The sequence below is a fragment of the Schistocerca americana genome, chromosome 3, assembly GCF_021461395.2.
Source record: "Schistocerca americana isolate TAMUIC-IGC-003095 chromosome 3, iqSchAmer2.1, whole genome shotgun sequence".
NCBI lineage: Eukaryota > Metazoa > Arthropoda > Insecta > Orthoptera > Acrididae > Schistocerca > Schistocerca americana.
This window is the reverse complement of record NC_060121.1, coordinates 134328594-134349596: the sequence shown is the minus strand read 5'-3', so window position 1 is coordinate 134349596 and position 21003 is coordinate 134328594.

Below are 21003 nucleotides of genomic sequence, written 5' to 3'. Positions count from 1 at the left end.
AATGCCTGGATGTCTTGGGTTCTGAATTGGATCGATAGGGCTAAGTTTAGTTCCATAATCTACCATTTTCACTAGACACTTTGCCCTATCGATCTATAGCACAGCATTTTTCTACCAGAAACGCGCTCGGTTGTGACCCGACTGCGATACGGCTGCGAATGTTGGAGTACTTGCTCCGCTGGAGGCAGTTAGGCAAGGTAAGCCACGTGTACAGTTCATCGCATAATTGTGTATGTAACACTGAATTACGTCTAGGCGTTGAATTTGGAGATAAGCATGAATGACCTGAAGACAACGGCTAGACTTGTTTTTCAGCAGTAGCTGACTTCCTAGCAGCTCGCGATACGGCGAACGTTTTTCGCTTTTCATCCAACGATACTGTACATTCTCCAGAGACCAGCAGCGATTCAGTCTCTGTTTAGTCTGCGCACTATTTGCTTCTGAAGGTTGTCGTAGTAGTAGTTGTACGTGAGTCTGAGACTTATAAACATATATTGTTTTCTGACTTTTTTTGTTTTGAACCGAAGTAATGAGGGGTAGGGATTTTCAGGTTTTTCCTTCTAGTTAATGTTGTGGTGGGTACCATGCATGTTTTTACATGCGATCGCTTATGACACCCATTCGTATGTTTTAATAGTTGCTTTCGGAATCGATAAGAAGCATATATGGTAAGGTCTTTCTCAAGAGGTTGTACCACTATGCACTTAGAGCCCTCCCTCCCCCTCTGTCTGTCTCTCACTCTCTATTACACACACACACACACACACACACACACACACACACACACACACACACACACACACACAAGCTTACAAAAACCGTTTTCTCATTCTATCTGCCTATCTCTCTATCTACCTCCCAATCCATTAGTTCTTTTTTACAGTTGAGATGCAACTGAAGTATGTTATTGTTTTCTACTGCTCATGAAAATGTGATTGGTATGTTTACCTATGATTTTGTGATTCGTGTTGCAATGATCCGTTCACAGATATGAACATTTGTGAGAAAATAGTTACAACTTCACCATCTTCGAACTATACGTATAATCGTGAAGAGATTGTATAATGTAGTTAGAATAGTAGAATAGTGAATAGCCGCCCCCCCCCCCCCCCCCCGCCTCCAAAATATTACGACATTGTCACTGAAGTTTCGGAAGAAGTACATTTTACTGTACATAATTGGAAAGTTGCCCGACGATGTAGTGATGTCTTGGGAAAGTTGGCAGTATTGAGATGTAGATGAAGTATTAATAGAGAGCATATTATAGTTGCGCGGCGAAATTTGATATCTGAATAATTTATTTGTCGTCATGTTTACTAAAAATTGTGTTCCAGGAGAATTTACCCATACCTCAAAATAACTTTACTGTGGTCAAGACGGTATTGAAATTTGTGTACAAATAACTGTATAACATACTGTCTTATAGTTCTATAGACGGAAGGTGAACTGGACGGTTGTCTTTGTACCGCTGGTACACTCTTCTTTCATTCCGCCCCGATAGCTGAGTGGTCAGCTCTACGCAATCCCGTGCAAAGGGGTCCGGGTTCGATTCCCGGCTGGGTCGGAGGTTTTCTCCGCTTTTCCTCATCATCTCATCCCCATTGACGCGCAAGTCGCCGAAGTGGCGTCAACTCAAAAGACTTGCACCAGGCGACCGGTCTACCCGGCGGGAGGCCCTAGCCACACGGCATTTCATTTCACTCTCATTCCACGGACAAGCACGAATCATTCCGCAGCTCGGTACACTGTTCCAGTGGCGATACAAACCCTACCAGAATCCGTGGGATGACGACTGGCCAGGTTTGCCAGAATATTACTTTAAGTACCTACAGATCTACAAGAGTTCAACTTTAATACGGAATTCTGTACGTGTGTACCGGGTTACCTCTCTTTGCCTACGTAACTGTAGACATGCTGTATCGTTGTCAGGATAGTAGTGACACCCTTAGTCCTCTATTTCTTAGGAAACTGGTAATACATGATATTCAGCGTTAATTAAAGTGACGAGCGCCACTCGTGACTAAAAACCGAATGATGTAAAAGATATGGGAAGCAAACGCAGGAGATAATGAGCATTACGTAGCATTGCGTCCTCAAACAATTGCAAAAGAAACCTCCTGGCAGATTAAACCTGTGTACCGGAGCGAGACTCGAACTCTGGACCTTTGCCTTTCGCGGGCAAATGCTCCACCATCCGAGCTACCCACCCACGAATCACGCCCCGTCCTCACAGCTTCAACTCTGTCAGTACCTCGCCTCCTACCTTCCAAACTTCACAGAAGTCTCCTGCGAACCTTACAGAACTAGCACTCCTGGAAGGGAGGATATTGCGGAGACAGGAGAGCTTCTGTGAAGTTTGGAAGGTAGGAGGTGAGGTACTGGCAGAATAGAAGTTGTGAGGCCGGGGCGTGAGTCGTGCTTGGGTAGCTCAGTTGGTAGAGCACTTGCCCGCGAAAGGCAAAGGTCCTGAGTTCGAGTCGCGGTCAGGCGCACAGTTTTAATCTGCCAGGAAGTTTCGTATCAGCGCACACTCCGCTGCAGAGTGAAAATCTCATTCTGGAAACTGGAAAAGAGTCCCGCCATCAGAGACGTAGCAGGGAAAAGTATGGTTGGTGACTTGGTGCGTGTCATCTCATACTGTTTTGCTACGAGACTAATGACGACACCATCTACCAGAAATTATCTGGTTGATTGTATCCCGAGTACCTACTATTTAAGTAGGAGTACATAGACGTAAGTTGGCGTCATTTTTATTCTTATCACTCTTTCCCTCCTTTTCTCCCAACGAAGGTGAATGCTCTTATACTCACTGTTGCACTTGTTCTGTTCTCTTGTAGAGGAGCGAGACTCGCCGAAATGAAGCATACAGTCCTGGGAATAAAATCTATGAAACTTGAGAACACCAATGTGCTGAGAGGCAGCGAAGCTTAACAACGACTCAGCCCTGAGACGCGTGGGCAGTCTCCTGATGAGCAGCAGGTGCTGTGACTTTACGGTCCTGAGAGGCTGAGAGCTCGTAGGCAGTCTACTGGTATCGACACAGTCGCGCGAGATGATGAGCACTTCGGCAGTCACAACAAATACTGCGAAGCGGCGCCCTCGTATCAGCTGGTGGTACCGCAGCGTCAGGACAAAGGCGGGCAGCGAAGTGGCGGCGGCAGGCGGTGTCCGTAACGGAATCCTGAGGTGGCTGTCGGTGGCTCAGAGCTCGGGGCGTAACTGGCTCCCCGCGCTGACGCTCCATTGGCGGGTTTTCCTTGTCCGGCATGTTGAGCAGAGTAAGCATCAAAATGCTGTTCCTGCAGTTCCCGGACAGATGGCCCTCGCAGTCTGGTCCCTTCAATCCCACAAACCAACCACCCTGCGGTTCCTGTGGGTAAGAAAAGAAAGGAACCTTACCTCTACGAATTGTCCTTGGGTGATGTGATGATGATATTCTGTGTCTTGTGTCAGGCCAACGTGTTGGTGGCATGTGGTGTGGTTGGTGGCCCAGGCCACGGACGAGCCGGTTGCGCGATTGTCCCGCCATCTCGTAGGAGGATCTCACGATGATCGTGAACCTGTCCTGCAGGAGCGTGATGCCTGTGTCCTAGTACAGCAGTCGAGGGGGGGGAGGGGGAGGGGAGAATCCCCTCGGAAGACGTAGAGCGGTCTTCAGAGCTCGATTATCGATCCTTAGCAGCGTTACGATGAGCGAATCTGCGGCCTTTCCCCACACCAGAGCTGCGTATTTTTACAGTGGTCGGACCAGTGTTAGGTACAGCGTGGTGCTGTGTTGCGGCACAGTGTCGACTGCGGGTTCAGCAGCAGGTAGAGAACGCGAAGACGCCCTATGTCTCTGCTTGTGACGTCTCGGATATGAGACGCCCAGAAGAGTCTTTGGTCTACGGTGACACCTGGCTTTTCGCTTGACTCTTCACTGTGTTGAATTTCAGCCGCCATTTCGTTGACCACAAACCCAGAGTGCCGCACCCGAGTTGGAGACGGCGTTGCATCGTGTTAGTGTTCATGCTGCAGGTGTACAGTGCTATGTCATAGGCGTAGACAGCCAATTCGACGCTAGCCAGCCGCAGTATATCGGCAATGTACAGTGAATACAGCAAGGGGCCGAGCGCCGACCGGTCTGTGGACGTACCATCTTCTGCCTGCCCTGAGGTGGAACTTGGCTCCGCTAGGTAGGACCTGAGGAGGACTGCGTGCGACGTCGGTATCCCGAGAACAGAGTTTGTACACGAGACCGTCGCGCCAGATGCAATCGAATTCTCTGGACATGTCGAGGAACTCTGCCCTAAGGTATTCTCTTGTTTACAGCGTTCTCATCGCCGGCTCTACAAGTCTCAGAAGCTGGCGAGAGGTTCTGACACTCTACTCCTTTTCACGTTTGTCAGACATCAGCATGAGTGTGTTAGCGTCAGTAGAATAAATGACTGAGGTTAGGAGTGAACCCTTATTCTATAACACAGCACGTCGGTGTTTAGCTGTAAAATTGGTTTAATTTCTCTATTATTGTAAAAGAAGCACACGAGTTTACATAGACTGTGACATGAAAATTACAGGACAGTTGTCAATACAACGCATTACGTCCTGTTTATCAGAAATGACACTGAACACAACAATATCAAATTTAAATAGATGATTCTCTACAAGATTCTCCTTACTTCTAGACAGTGAAGTTGGCCGATATTTCGGCAAATCATCCGATTCCGGTTCTAAGTTCAGTACTGTTTAGGATGACAATCAAGCCTACGCAGGGTGGTTAGTTTTTGAGACAAGATGAGCAAAAGATTACTCAAGGTTGCTCATGTTCACAGTGGACGCAAGTTGGTGATCCAAAACTTTTACGCCTCTGCCAGGGGCATTTACCTTTAGCTGCGACATGCTGTCGGCTGCATGGATGCTCACACCCTCTGAAAGTCCCATAAAAAGCTAATCAAAATCTTTACAGATTTCATCAGCTGAAACTGTCCTATGTTTCTCGTTAGGCGAGAATATCGGAGCTCAACGACTTTTCAGCTAATTTCTAGCTGAATGTCAGCCAAAGTGAACACAGTGTTCACACAAAACTTATTCTTTTGGCATCGTACAGACGTGATGCTCCCTGTTCTACACTTGACGCTGGTTGAGGTGAGTCCCTGAAGTTTTTGGTATTGTGTCTTTCGTAGCAAACTGTCCCCCACCTATGTATTTTCGTGCTTCACGTCATGGCTTTTTCAGACCAATGGGAGCGTTCCTTTCATCTTGTGGAAACTACCTCAGCCAATCGCAAAGGACCTGCCTTTAAATTGCGTTGTAACATCGACCCTTTTTCTCCTTCCGAGTTCATTTCAGCCAATCGGACATTTTGTCCCCGCTCCTGACCCCTAAGACTTACATGCGCATATCACGAACATACCACGGGCCTTTCATGTGATCAAGTGCGTCGCTGGTCTGTTTGTGTCCATCTGGAAATTTCCCAACCCAGTTTTCTAAAGAATTTCTCCATGGCAAGCAGCACGGGGTCGCTACCTGTTCCCCTCGCAGTATCACCCGGTGCATTGTCTCTCTCGCTGCATGTCACCAACCCCTCTTAGAACCCTTCCATTGTACACGAGCCGTGACGGCGCAGCTCGCGTCTGCCCCAAACTAAAACGTTTTTTCCAATAGATTTTTTCATCTTTTGCCCATTGATTTGCAGGATTTGGGTTCGGTGTGTTACTGCCGTCGAATCGAGTGTCATCCCTTTGCATTACATACTGCACATTTTGATAGGCAAATCTGCTCACTATCGCCGAAGAATGTCAGGTGACATATCCTTCTACTTGATACGAAATATAAAATCTCGTGTAAAGTGCGAAATTAACATACATTCAAGTTGCCACCTTAGAAGGTGAAATGACTGCTACGAAAACCAAACTGCTCATCTGCTCCTGGGTGACATGTCCCCTCAGACTTTTCGCTTACAGTCTCTCGAAAACTTTCGAGAGGGACGGGAGCAGTCTGGGGGATCGGTAGCTGGTGACGTGGTGTGGATCTTTGCTAGTCTTCGGGATGGCCACAGCTTCATCGTGCTTCCGCACTGCTGGGTAACTGCCTGTGCGGAGTACTCGTTGAACATGTCAGCTAAAAGCTGGTCTGCTCCTGGTGGGAGGTTCTTCAGCAGTTAGCTACTGGTCATTAAAATTGCTACACCAAGAAGAAATGCAGATGATAAACGGGTATTCATTGGACAAATATATTATACTACAACTGACATGTCATTACATTTTCACGCAATTTGGGTGCATAGATCCTGAGAAATCAGTACCCAGAACAACCACCTCTGGCCGTAATAACGGCCTTGATACGCTTGGGCATTGAGTCAAACAGAGCCTGGATAGCGTGTGCAGGTACAGCTGCCCATGCAGCTTCAACACGATACCACAGTTCATCAAGAGTAGTGACTGGCGTATTGTGACGAGCCAGTTGCTCGGCCACCATTGACCAGACGTTTCCAGTTGATGAGACATCTGGAGAATGTGCTGGCCAGGGCAACAGTCGAACATTTTCTATATCCGGAAAGGGCCGTACAGGACCTGTAACCACGCGGTCGTGGATTATCCTGCTGAAATGTAGGGTCTCGTAGGGATCGAATGAAGGGTAGGGCCGCGGGTCGTAACATATCTGAAATTTAACGTCTACTGTTCAAAGTGGCGTCAATGCGAACAAGAGGTGACCGAGAGGTGTAACCAATGTCACTCCATGCCATCACGCCGGGTGATACACCGGTATGGCGATGACGAATACACGCTTCCAATGTACATTCACTGTGATGTCGACAAACACGGATGCGACCATCATGATGCTGTAAACAGAACCTGGATTCATCCGAAAAAATGACGTTTTGCCATTCGTGCACCCAGGTTCGTCGTTGAGTACACCATCGCAGGCGCTCCTGTCTGTGATGCAGCATCAAGCGTAACCGCAGACATGGTCTTCAAGCTGATAGTTCATCCTGCTGCAAACGTCGTCGAACTTTTCGTGCAGATGGTTGTTGTCTTCAAACGTCCCCATCTGTTGACTCAGGAATCGAGACGTGGCTGCACGATCCGTTACAGCCGTGCGGATAAGATGCCTGTCATCTCGACCGCTAGTGATACGAGGCCGTCGGGATCCAGCACGGCGTTCCGTATTACCCTCCTGAACCCACCCGTTCCATGTTATGCTAACAGTCATTGGATCTAGACCAACGCGAGCAGCAATGTCACGATACGATAAACCGCAATCGTGATAGGCTACAATCCGATCTTTATCGAAGTCGGAAACGTGCTCGGTTAATCTCGTTTTTCGTATAACCATTTTTCGCAAACGCCATTCGTAAATGATTTAGTTCTTCTTGTAAGTAGCCTGGTTGACAAATATTATTGGCCCTATCCACTAGTGTTTTTATGACCCCCCTCTTTTGCCTAGGGTGGTGGTTTGAGTTCTTATGGAGGTAGCGATCAGTATGTGTACCTTTCCTGTAGACCTTATGGCCTAAGGTCCCATCCGCCCGTTTGAATACTGATACATTCAAAAAGTTAAGTTGTCCGTTCTTCTCTTTTTCCATAGTAAATTTGATCTTTGGGTTGATGCTACTTAAGTGCACCAGGAAATCATTCAAGTCTTCTTCCTCATGATTCCATATTACAAAGGTATCATCCATATACCGATACCACTTCGAGCGGCTTTTTTTGGCCGACTGCAGTGCTTGATGTTCAAAATATTCCATGAATAAATTCGCAATTGCGGGGCTTAGGGGGCTTCCCATGGCTGCCCCATCAATCTGTTCATAAAATTCACCATTGTACTGAAAATAGGTCGAGGATAGACAGTGTTGGAACAAGGCCACTATATCAGTAGGGAACATATCGGCTATATGAGAGAGAGCTTCATCAACTGGAACCATAGTGAACAAAGACACTATATGAAAGCTGACAAGGATGTCATTAGGACCGACAGTAATCTCCCTCAATTTCTCAATGAAGTGTAGAGAGTTTTTAAAATGAGTCTCAGTTTTGCCTAACCGACAGTAATCTCCCTCAATTTCTCAATGAAGTGTAGAGAGTTTTTAATATGAGTCTCAGTTTTGCCTATGTAAGGTTGTAACAAAGAGGCAAGGTGTCTGGCTAGTTCTTGGGTAGGAACTCCAATTGCGGGAGATCAATGCAGACAAGAATGTTATTATAGTTGCCGCTGACAAGGAGAATGTTACTGTTTTAATGAATACTGAGGATTATCACAAGAAGATCAGTGATCTCCTGGAACCCAGCAAATATAAGAAGTTGAAAAAGGACCCCACAACGAATGTGCTGAATGTCACCAATCGTCTGATAAAACAGTCTTCCATTCCTACAGAAGTTAAAAAGTATCTTTGTAAAACCGAGGCTTATCCTCCGAGATTATATGGATTACCAAAGGTACATAAGCCTGATGTTCCTTTGAGACCAATAGTCAGCGCAATGGTTGTCTTGCAAACGTCCCCATCTGTTGACTCAGCGATCGAGACGTGGCCTCACGATCCGTTACAGTCATGTGGACAAGATGCCTGTCATCTCGACTGCTAGTGATACGAGGCCGTTGGGATCCAGCACGGCGTTCCGTATTACCCTCCTGAACCCACCTATTCCATATTCTGCTAACATTCATTGGATCTCGACAAACGCGAGCAGCAATGTCCAGATACGATAAACCGCAATCGCGATAGACTACAATTCGACCTTTATCAAAGTCGGAAACGTGATGGTACGCATTTCTCCTCCTTACACGAGGCATTACGACGATGTTTCACCAGGCAACGCCGGTCAACTGCTGTTTGCGTATGAGGAATCGGTCGGGAACTTTCCTGATGTCAGCACATTGTAGGTGTCGCCACCGGCGCCAACCTTGTGTGAATGTTCTGAAAAGCTAATTATTTGCATATCACAGCATCTTCTTCCTGTCGGTTAAATTTCGTGACTGTAGCACGTCATCGTCGTGGTGTAGCAATTTTAATGGCCAGTAGTGTATGTTGTGATACAGAGTTTTTAATTGATGGAGGCGAGCCATGGGCAAGTCTGAAATGTAGTACCCCACACTACTTTTAGACAAAATGCCCACTAGTAACATCCCCCCCCCCCTTCCGTCCTGTTTTCTCCCCACTAAACCTCTACCTACCTCCCTTCTCCCCCCCAGTCCTTTTGTATTCCCCTCCTCTGCCTACCCCACTCCCTGTCGCGTCTGCCCCCCCACCCCTCTTATGGGTCCTCATCCTCCTTCAGCTTCTTTCCCGGCTCCCCCCTTCGCTTTTACTCTCCTTTCCCCCCTTTTTTGTTTTCCCCTCTTCTGTCCAGTTTCCCCCCACCTGCTCTCGACTGTGGTGTCACATTTGCCAACTTTTTAGTGCAGTGTTCCAGTGACTATTCAGTGTTGTTTGTCTTTCTCGTGTTGCGAACAGAAACCATGCTGTCGCTAGGTTTGAATTTTATGTCCTTTGCGAACAGAATCCAGACTGTCGCCGTGTTTTTAATTGTCTATTGTTTTCCCTGTCTGCTTCGTATGTATTTTTCTTAGCATCATCATACCTCTGTTGTTGTTTTAAGTTCCACGATTTCTTTTCGCCTTGTTACTCTCTAAGTCTCCGATTTTATCGCCTGTTTTTTTATTATTTGTTCTCTTGATATTTGTCACAAAATCTGTCGGCTGAAGAGCGGCATACTAAGCTGCTGCCAGCCCGCTCCCTTCGGGGGGAATTGAAATTCAATAAATGAAAAAAAAAAGTAGTAACACACCTCCACAGAGCAATCGCTGCACTAAAGAATTAAAAAGATAAAAGGGAGAGCGATCCGAAAAACCACGTATGCTAGCATTGCAGACGGCCTGCGCACTCCGATTGTACGTTGCTGTATGAGGCCTTGAATCTGGAAAGACGGCAGTGAGTCGACAAGTTGCCTCGCCCAAGTGTGCATCATGTATATCGCTGGCGAGTTACCGTATAAAAAACTGTTCTCGATGTGGAGACTAATTACAATATGAATGTGGACACTAGAAAAGTTACGGACGCTCTCCATGGGCCTGATGTATTTCGTGGTGGCCGAGTGGTGTTTGCACTGACAAACGTTTCAGAAGTAGAGGGCCAAGCATGGCTTACTGTAGCTATTGTGTGCATTGATTCTGCTCTACGATCTTTCGTGACGAGTTTGGAGAATTTTCCCCCTCGTGACGTTATTGTCCTCAGGAAATTTATGTTCAATGAATCGTGGGCTGCAACAGGAGCGACACGTGTGCAAATTTTTATATTGATGAACCTATGTATGTTCGTACGAGACGTTTGCGTAAATTGACAAGCCGAGAGCCTACAAGCGCAGAGACAAACATGGCCCAAGTCGCTGCAAACTCTTGTGATGTCTAACTAGCTACACAGCGCCCAAAAACCAACAGACGACAAAACGTGACTGACATAAATGGCGAAACCACAGATTGCAATCCACACGATATCGCAAACAGGCGTACTCTAAGGACATACCATACGCTATACTACTAAACGTTGACATTAATGAGGTGGTCCAAAGACACGGATCTGCTTAAAAATCCAGCTCCTTGCGTAGAACCTCGGAGAGCCACTTATAACCACTGTGTTAATTGAGAACAATATTATCAGGCTTATTCTCATATAGGGGAGAGGTGATCGGTAATATCGGAAATAATTAATAGCAGTGAAAAAGTTTTAATTAAAATTACTGATATATAATCTCATCAGAATAACGCCCGCAGCAAAGTAGCGCCTCAGGGAAATCAAAAAGGGTTCAACATGGCTACATTTGTTTCTGAATTGTACTATATAAACCATGCGCGATTATTATTAGTTCTCTTGTCTTGTTTTCTGCGCTCTGAGTAAGTCTACGTAGCTGCGGCGTGCGATATAGCTGGTATTTCGGTGTGATATGCTACGGAAAGGATCAGGGCACTTCTCTTAAACTGCAAGAAAAGAAGTGACTATAGTTCATTTATACAGGACAGGCTTGCGTTGAAACTTATACTGAAGGTAGATCTTTGCCGCAAGGTCACGGACTAAGAATATCTGAGGAATAGTGTGCGCGAGAGAAAGTGGCGCTCGGTATTAAACTCTAGTACATGTCGAATAACCGATAATAGGTTCTATGGGCTATACGAAGGGACGTTAAATTGAATATAAGAACGGAATTGGACCCTTAGCTTTGTGAATGTAAAAGCGTACGAAGTTTGAATGACTGTATCGAAGTAGAAGAAAGGTGCCTATTACGAGATAGTTCCCTCGGTGCTCATGTTAGGGGATGCACTCTGGTGGAGAGTTTCTTAAACACGTCTACTGCGTGGCAGACGACGACACAGCGAGTAGGACGCCATAGTTGAGCCGGACACAGTACGTAGAGGTTGATACAAAATTTCTTGTGTTTCGAGTTTTTGCGACATCGGTGTTAAGACAATATTTCGGCTTAAAGGTGAGTGAATATTACTGCACTGTTTTATTGTTTTTATTTGTGACGGTATTACCTATAATTATTGACAATTAGATTCATTTACCAACGAACGTTGTTAGCAAGTGCGTGATTCTTTGTGTAAGATGGCGAAATTTCTAGTATGCGATAGTATGGGGGTCCAAATACGCGACAGTGTCGCATATTACGATACCTATCACATATTGGGGGCTACTCGTTCTATCTCGATTTGTTATATGTAATTTACGCAATATTATCATGAGATAACAATATTTTATCATTTATTGCAGTAAAATTTTGGCAACTGCGTTTATTTTAATTCCATCAAATAATCATAAATAGGGATTACTTTGACTAGTCTTATGATCAGAAATTGGAATGTTTCCTGTAACTTTCTTTCAAGGCAGTATTTTGCTCAGAAGTTGATCAATATTACTCAAAATTCAAAGTACTCCGTTCTATATCTACATCTTCATCTACATCCATACTCCGCAAGCCACCTGACGGTTTGTGCCGGATGGTACCTTGAGTATCTCTATCGGTTCTCCCATCTATTCCAGTCTCGTATTGTTAAATGATCCTGTAACGAAGCGCGCTGCTCTCCGTTGGATCTTCTCTATCTCTTCTATCAACCCTATCTGGTACAGATCCCACACTACTGAGCAGTATTCAAGCAGTGGGCGAACACGCGTACTGTAACCTACTTCTTTTGTTTTCGGATTGCATTTCCTTAGGATTCTTCCAATGAATCACAGTCTGGCATCTGCTTTACCGACGATCAACTTTATATGATCATTCCATTTTAAATCACTGCTAATGCTTACTCCCAGATAATTTATGGAATTAACTGCTTCCAGTTGCTGACCTGCTATTTTGTAGCTAAATGATAAGGAAACTACCTTTCTATGTATTCGCAGCACATTACACTTGTCTACATTGAGATTCAATTGCCATTCCCTGCACCATCCGTCAATTCGCTGCAGATCCTCCTGCATTTCAGTACAATTGTCCATTGTTACAACGTCTCGATACGCCACAGCATCATCCGCAAAAAGACTCAGTGAACTTCCGATGTCATCCACAAGTTCATTTATGTATATTGTGAATAGCAACGGTCCTACGACACTCCCCTGCGGCACAACTGAAATCACTCTTACTTCGGAAGACTTCTCTCCATTGAGAATGACATGCTGCGTTCTGTTATCTAGGAACTCTTCAATCCAATCACACAAGTGGTCTGATAGTCCATATTCTCTTGCTTTGTTCATTAAACGACGGTGGGGAACTGTATCGAACGCCTTGCGAAAGTCAAGAAACACGGCATCTACCAGGGAACCCGTCCCTATGGCCCTCTGAGTCTCGTGGACGAATAGCGCGAGCTGGGTTTCACACGACCGTTCACTAACAAATTAAATCATAGAAATTGAAGTCCTTTAAGATGTATGTCTGATTATTGTATTTAGTCTTTGTAGATGGCATTGGCACCTAAAAGGAAAACATGGGATAAAGACACCATGGTTTGTGCCATTACATGTGTGAGAAATGGCAAGATGGGGTACTTAAAAGCCTCAAAAGTTTTTTCTGTACCAAAACGTAGTTTGGGAAGGTATGCGAAGGATAAAACTCGTACACCCGAGAAGCTGGTTGGTGTTAATCTTGGCAGAAGTCCTGTTCTCTCAACTGGAATATGAACTAGTGAAATACTGCCTTGCAATGGAAGAGCGATTTTATGTTCTTAAATGTAAGGACATACGAAGCATGGCCTTTCAGTTAGCTGTCAGGAATAGGCTGAAGAATCCCTTCAATTCAGAAAAGGCTTCAGCCGGAATGAAATGGCTCCGAGCTTTCCTTACGAGACATCTCATTTTATCAATGAGAACTCCTCAGGGTCTTGGAGCAGCAAGAGTGAAAGCTTTCACTCCAGAAAAGTGGGGAGATTTTTTTGATATTTACGAATCTGTGCTATCTAAAGTCAACCATAAGCCGCATCGAGTCCTCACTGTTGGCGAAACTGGGGTGACGACTGTGCAGCACAAACACAGCAAGGTTATTGCTATGAAAGGGAAGAGACAAGTCGCTGCCTTGACTTCAGCAGAAAGGGGAAATCTCATCACAGTTATAACGTGTATGAACGCAGCTGGCACTTATGTTCCACCACTAATCGTCTTCCCAAGGAAGAATATGAAGCAGGAATTGATGGACGGTGCACCTGCAGCATCAATATCAGCTTGTCACCCAAGTGGCTGGTTACAAACTCAAATTTTTACTCAGTGGTTTGATCATTTTGTGAGTCATGTAAAGCCATCTTCAAATGACCCTGTCATTTTGATTCTTGATGGGCATTATTCCCACACGAAGAATCTCGATGTGTTGGATAAAGCACGTGAAAATAATATTCATATTGTATGTTTGCCACCTCACTCAACGCATAAAATGCAGCCACTTAAAGTCGGATTTACAGGACCTTGGAAAACCTACTATGCCCAGGAGATAGAAACGTGGTTGGCAAATAACCTAGGTTGTGTTATCACCCCATTATTAAAAGGCAGCTTACAACCGAGCAGCAACAATGGAAGCATCTATGAATGCCTTCAGAAAAACAGGTCTCATCCCATGCAACAGAAACATCTTTAGGGAACATGAATTTTCAATTCATCGCCATGCTGACGCTCTTCAAGAATGAGATGCCAAAAACTAAAATAAAACTACTGATGGTGGTTGTCAAGCTGTCAGCCCGGCAGACATCACACCTCACACATCGCAAAACCACCTGGAGATAGTAAAGTAGGTCAGACATCGCGTTCGTGCTCTGCTGCGCTACTAACTTCAACTCTTTATGTGAAGCAATTGCAAGAATCTAAACAGAAGAAATCAGAGGCTGAAACTAAGAAAGCAGCCAGAAAGTTATTTGGGGCAAAGAGTGGAAAATCTTCAAATCCTAGACTTAACGCAGAAGAATCGTCTAGTGACTCGACATCCGATGTCCATCTTGATGACAGTGGGGATTCAGACAGCAGTGTTGATGAAGCAGTGTGTCTGTTCTGTACTGGGCGCTTTTCTGAAGACAAACACGGGGAGAAATGGGCATAGTGCACGAAATGTTATCGCCGGGCTCATGAAGATTGCAGTGTCACAGAAGACAATTTTGTCTGCCCCGGATGTCATAAATATAAACCTAAGTAGTGTGAAATGAGTGAAGGATAATAGAAATGAATGAACATGTAAAAATTGTATATTCATATGTCATTATTCTGTAATAAAATAGTTAAAGCAAAATATTATTACTGTCTCATATTAGGAATCCTTGATCTCATTTCTACGAAATGCCTTGTTTGTGAAGATTTAATAACTACTCTGAAAAATTGTTTATTATTGCAAATACGATAATTGTATGATAAAATTAAATAATGCAAGATGTTATTACCATCATAAAATATACAATTGCATTTACTTTTAGGTCTTTCAAATGGGTTTACAAAAATGTGTCTCATATTAGGCACCTTTCCTCTATAGTAATGGACCATAATCTTTGCTACAATATCTTTGAGTGACTAACTATAAAAATCAAGGAGATTTTAGTTGCCGTAATTGCTGAGAGCAATTGTAGGATCTACCTTCCCTTTCTCTATATGCAAAACGCAATCATTCATGATCATTTAATTATTATCAACTGCTGTTAATAAAAAAACTAAAGTGATTTCCACAATAGCGTGCGTATTAGTCAACGATAATCATAGGCAATCTGCAATGTGTGTCTCTGGGTGACGGAAGGTTCGATTATGAAATATTACGAAGTGTAAATTGTGACTTAAAATGTATTTAAAATTTCAAATAATAAAAAATCAGAAATAGTGCGGATAAGTAGTAACGTCGGAAATAGGAAACTGAAATAACGACTAACATCCAAAGACGTTACTAACTATCTTGTCTTCGGTAACGCAGCAACAAATGAAGGGTGATCGACAGTGCAAAAAGTCAATATTAATTATTATTACGAAAACCCGAAATTTAGGTGCTGTTACAGTGAAGATATTTGTGGCTGCTGCATCTGATGTGTAGAAGATATAACGAAAAGTCGGGGATATATAGTAGAAAACAACATCAATATCTTAAGTCAGAGAAGTCGACGACAGCAGATCGACGGAGGGCAGATACACACTCCACTAAGGTCTAAGATAGCAGGCAACAGTGACACTCGAAAAAAAGGGCAATGCGCAAACAGAACGAGCAGAATATGATAAAAGGGAGAAAAATATTGCTAATATCAAGGAATTCAAAACTAAAAAAAAAAAAAAAAAAAAAAATAGAAAATGGTAAACAGAAATAAAAGATGTCACCATAGCTGACGCTTGCGCTTGGGTGTCACATACAGATGTTAGCTCAGGAAGTCAGAAACCGAAAACAATAGATAGGGTTAAGGAAACGGACTATCAAAAAATGGTTCAAATGGCTCTGAGCACTATGGGACTTAACATCTGAGGTCATCAGTCCCATAGAACTTAGAACTACTTAAACCTAACTAACCTAAGGACATCACACACATCCATGCCCGAGGCAGGATTCGAACCTCCGACCATAGCGGTCGCGCGGCTCCAGACTTAAGCGCCTAGAACCGCTCGGCCACACAGGCCGGCGAAACGGACTATGACAGAAGTTTTATACGGTCGGAATACGTGACTCTTTGACGATGTACACTGTCAACATGCAAACCTTCAAAACAGCTACTTTAAACACTAACTGCATCATTTCTGAAATAAGGTATGCAGTTTAACGCAGTAGTACCAAGCGCCGCAAGTAACTACATCGATGCTTCAAAAAGTGAGGCTTCCATGAAATACAGAAATCTCTTAGATGTCAACACTGGAAATGGGGTTACCACAGCTATTTTATTCAGAGACATTATTACACACGGACGACATGCGATTTTCTATAGAGTAATAAATATTTCATCTTAACTGCAGGATTTATTGTCTATTAATGCGTACGAGCCTTCAGAATCCAGTGGACGTACAAAGCATGAACAGACTTTTTGGAGATGAAGTTACACAGCTAAAGCAAACTTATCATCACAGAAGGATATTAAAACTGTATACAGTGCAACGTAAATCAGGACCCAAACTATTGCATGAGAGACGTGCAACTAATGTTGACACTCGCTATAAATTTAGTTTATACTTGGCAGTATCTGCCGCCTAATACTGCCGCCTGTTGTCACATGTCGATGACTACAGCAGGTAGGTTCTCATTGATTTTTGTGCAAAGAGAGTTGTACCAGAGTGTTGGTTCAAGTGCATTCTGGCTGCAAGACTTCTCGTACAATAGAGCATATGATATAAAAACGAAAGATGAAACCCAACCAGTTCACTGAGGGTGCGGGATTTGGCAGTTCTATTTAACACTTCTATTGGAACTCGTTACTGAACGACATATTTCGAAAGCTGGAGGAAAGCACTTGCGTGGTAGGAAAGACATTCCAACAGAGTAGTCTCATAAACTGGGTATGTTAAACTCAACCTTAGGAAGTGCCTCTTTCAGTACGTCAAAGGAAAGCATTTTGGAGAAAAAGATACCCTAGAACTGAAGTTCACTGCATTAAATGATTTATATAGGAAATCCAAGAAGCTGACTGAAGCATACTTATATTTCAGCGAATAATAACAAAAAACACTCATTGAGCAGCACGTGCACACGCGTAATGCGATGAACTCCCAACGAGAGACCACATCGCTGCATCATATTTCGAGAGAAATGTTGAGGGGGGCAGCAAAAGTGATTGCAAACATTGTATGTAGACGAACGCACATACGCAAATACATAGAACAATAATATGCAAACTCGTATTGACGCACTCCAGAATTTGGCGTCAGCTGGGTTGAATATAGTCACAGCTCTAAGGAAGGTGATCATGGAAGGACATGCAAGTCGCATAACAGGCACCACATGCAAACACCTACAAGAGATAATCCCAGCATACGAAAACAATGAGTCGTCGGGACTGGACGACTTCACAACGAGTTCATTCAATGATTTTGGTCCGTGAGAGGATGGTAATTGTCGTCAAGCACTCGTTACCAGTTAAATTTTTCCCATACGAGGCTCTGACGCTCATCTGCATCTACATCCATACTCCGCAAGCCAGCTGACGGTGTGTGGCGGAGGGTACTCTGAGTACCTCCATCGGTTCTCCCTTCTATTCCAAAAAATGGCTCTGAGCACTATGGGACTTAACTTCTGAGGTCATTAGTCCCCTAGAACTTAGAACTACTTAAACCTAACTAACCTAAGGACATCACACACATCCATGCCCGAGGCAGGATTCGAACCTGCGACCGTAGCGCTCACGCGGTTCCAGACTCCTCCTATTCCAGTCTCGTATTGTTCGTGGAAAGAAAGATTGTCGGTATGCTCTAATCTCTCTGATTTTATCCTCATGGTCTCTTCGCGAGATATACATAGGAGGGAGCAATATACTGCTTGACTCCTCGGTGAAGGTATGTTCTAGAAACTTCAACAAATGCCCGTAACGGGCTACTGAGCGTCTCTCCTGCAGAGTCTTCCACTGTAGTTTATCTATCATCTCCGGAAGGCTTTCGCGATTACTACATAATCCTGTAACGAAGCGCGCTGCTCTCTGTTGGATCTTTTCTATCTCTTCTATCAACCCTATCTGGTACGGATCCCACATAGGTGAGCAATATTCAAGCAGTGGGCGAACAAGTGTACTGTAACCTAATTCCTTGGTTTTGGGATTGCACTTCGTTAGGATTCTTCCAATGAATCTCAGTCTGGCATCTGCTATACCGACGATCAACTTTATAAGATCATTCCATTTTAAATCACTCCTAATGGTTACTCCCAGATAATTTATGGAATTAACTGCTTCCAGTTGCTGACCTGCTATATTGTAGCTAAACGATAAAGGATCTTTCTTTCTGTGTATTCGCAGCACATTACTCTTGTCTACATTGAGGTTCAACTGCCATTCCCTGCACCATGCGTCAATTCGTTGCAGATCCTCCTGCATTTCAGTACAATTTTCCATTGTTACAACCTCTCGATATACCACAGCATCATCCGCAAAAAGCCTCAGTGGACTTTCGATGTTATCCACAAGGTCATTTATGTATATTGTGAATAGCAACGGTCCTACGACACTCCCCTGCGGCACACCTGAAATCACTCTTACTTCGGAAGACTTCTCTCCATTGAGAATGACATGCTGCGTTCTGTTATCTAGGAACTCTTCAATCCAATCACACAATTGGTCTGATAGTCCATATGCTCTTACTTTGTTCTTCATCTCGAAGAACAACATTGTTAAGTGTAAAGTGCTGTCCAAAGAGCGGTAAGACCAATAACGTTATTAAGCTCTGCCTTCACGACTCCTTACGCGGCTATTAAAGATGAGGTAGAGACCCACTGTGTCCTAACTTTTGGGACCGTATAAAGTCAGTTTCAGAGTCAGTCGTTCGGTAAAAAATATCTCAACTGAATTGAGAGATCCAATACACCTGACTTCGACGTGTGAATTTGGACTTGATATCGAAATACGCCATCAGCGGCTGCCAGCTCAACCGTGACCAACCCGGAGTTTTTCAGAAATCGCGAGATTACCGAAGACGTCGGACGTTAGTAAGCCATATTATTGGGATCCTCCTTTAGCGATGGCTCACTAGTCTAGGTCGTCTGTAATAGCAAGCAGATTAAATTAGAAGCTGACCGTAAAATACTTAGGAGTTACTATCCGGAGCGATCTGAAGTGGAATGATCACATAAAACAAATAGTGGGAAAAGCAGGCGCCAGGTTGAGATTCATAGGAAGAATTCTAAGAAAATGTGACTCATCGACGAAAGAAGTAGCTTACAAAACGCTTGTTCGTCCGATTCTTGAGTATTGCTCATCAGTATGGGACCCTTACCAGGTTGGATTAATAGAAGAGATAGACATGATCCAGCGAAAAGCAGCGCGATTCGTCATGGGGACATTTAGTCAGCGCGAGAGCGTTACGGAGATGCTGAACAAGCTCCAGTGGCGGACACTTCAAGAAAGGCGTTACGCAATACGGAGAGGTTTATTATCGAAATTACGAGAGAGCACATTCCGGGAAGAGATGGGCAACATATTACTACCGCCCACATATATCTCGCGTAATGATCACAACGAAAAGATCCGAGAAATTAGAGCAAATACGGAGACTTACAAGCAGTCGTTCTTCCCACGCACAATTCGTGAATGGAACAGGGAAGGGGGGATCAGATAGTGGTACAATAAGTACCCTCCGCCACACACCGTAAGGTGGCTCGCGGAGTATAGATGTAGATGTAGAAGCTCTGCAGTTTCGCAGTAACAAACAACGAGTTCTATTTCGTTTATACACTACATTACTGCGTTCTGCAGGTCTTTTGTAACAGCGAAGAGCTTGCAGTAGAAGATGATGTGTTTCATACTAGCAGAGGATCATGTGTTTCTTAGTAGCGTAGATAACCAAGTGGTGGTCGTTAAACTACAGCCCGCGGGCCGCATGTAGCCCGAATCAAGTGTTCATGTGGCTCGCGGTTCTCAGCCGTGTTTTGTAATAATATGCATCCAGCAATTAACAATCCAATCCGAAAACGCTGACTAAGGTTAACAGATTCTTAAGAGTGTAGTATTTCTGCTTACAAAGGAAACTCCCCATTGCACCCCGTTCAGATTTAGTAGTAAAGTGACCCAGTGGGTAGCCTATCAAAAACTGAACACAGATCAAGCATGAAAACAAGAAGTAGGTGTACTGAACAGTGAAAAAAGAAGAAAAATAATAACAGTGAAGGGTCCAAGCTCAAGATGTGTAACATCGAGCGATTCGCCAGAAGCATGGCGTCGTGGTTATGTGGTTACGGTGTCGGACTGCGAAGGGGAAATCTGTGTTCAAACCTCCCTCGTGTCCCATTCTTTTTTCACATATTTATTAACTGTCCGGTCGGTCACTGACGTGTCTGTTCTTCTACTGTAATTTTGGCAACTGTCATACTATACATTGGTTGTAGAATATGAGTCAAGTGGTGAGAATACATTATCGTCGCAAGTGAGAGCTGGCGAGATGCCGCATAGACCTCTCACAGAAATGAAAAATATGTTGACTATGTTACAACGATGGAATTCAAAGTCAAAACTTTCAAAAAGGAACGTAAGAGACAGAACATGTGGTACTTGTGTAGAACAGATAGGAGGTATGTAAATCTGAAGGTCCGTTCGTTACACGTCGCTGTTGCAAACCGACACGTGAATGATCGGACGGACACTTCATAATTTCGTGAAAAAAAGGGTCATGAAGGAGATTTGAACGTAGATCTTGCTCTTAACAGTCCAACACCGGAACCACGTGCCCACAACCCCACTGTCATTCAGAATTGGTCGGTGTTGCACATGTTGATCTTGGACCGTTGACTGTTTCTATTTTGCTTCTTTTTTCCACAGTTCAGTACACTTTCTTCCTGTTTCCATGCCTGATCTGTGTTCAGCTCTTGACGGACTACCCAAAGGGACAATTTGCCACTAGATTCTGGGGACGTG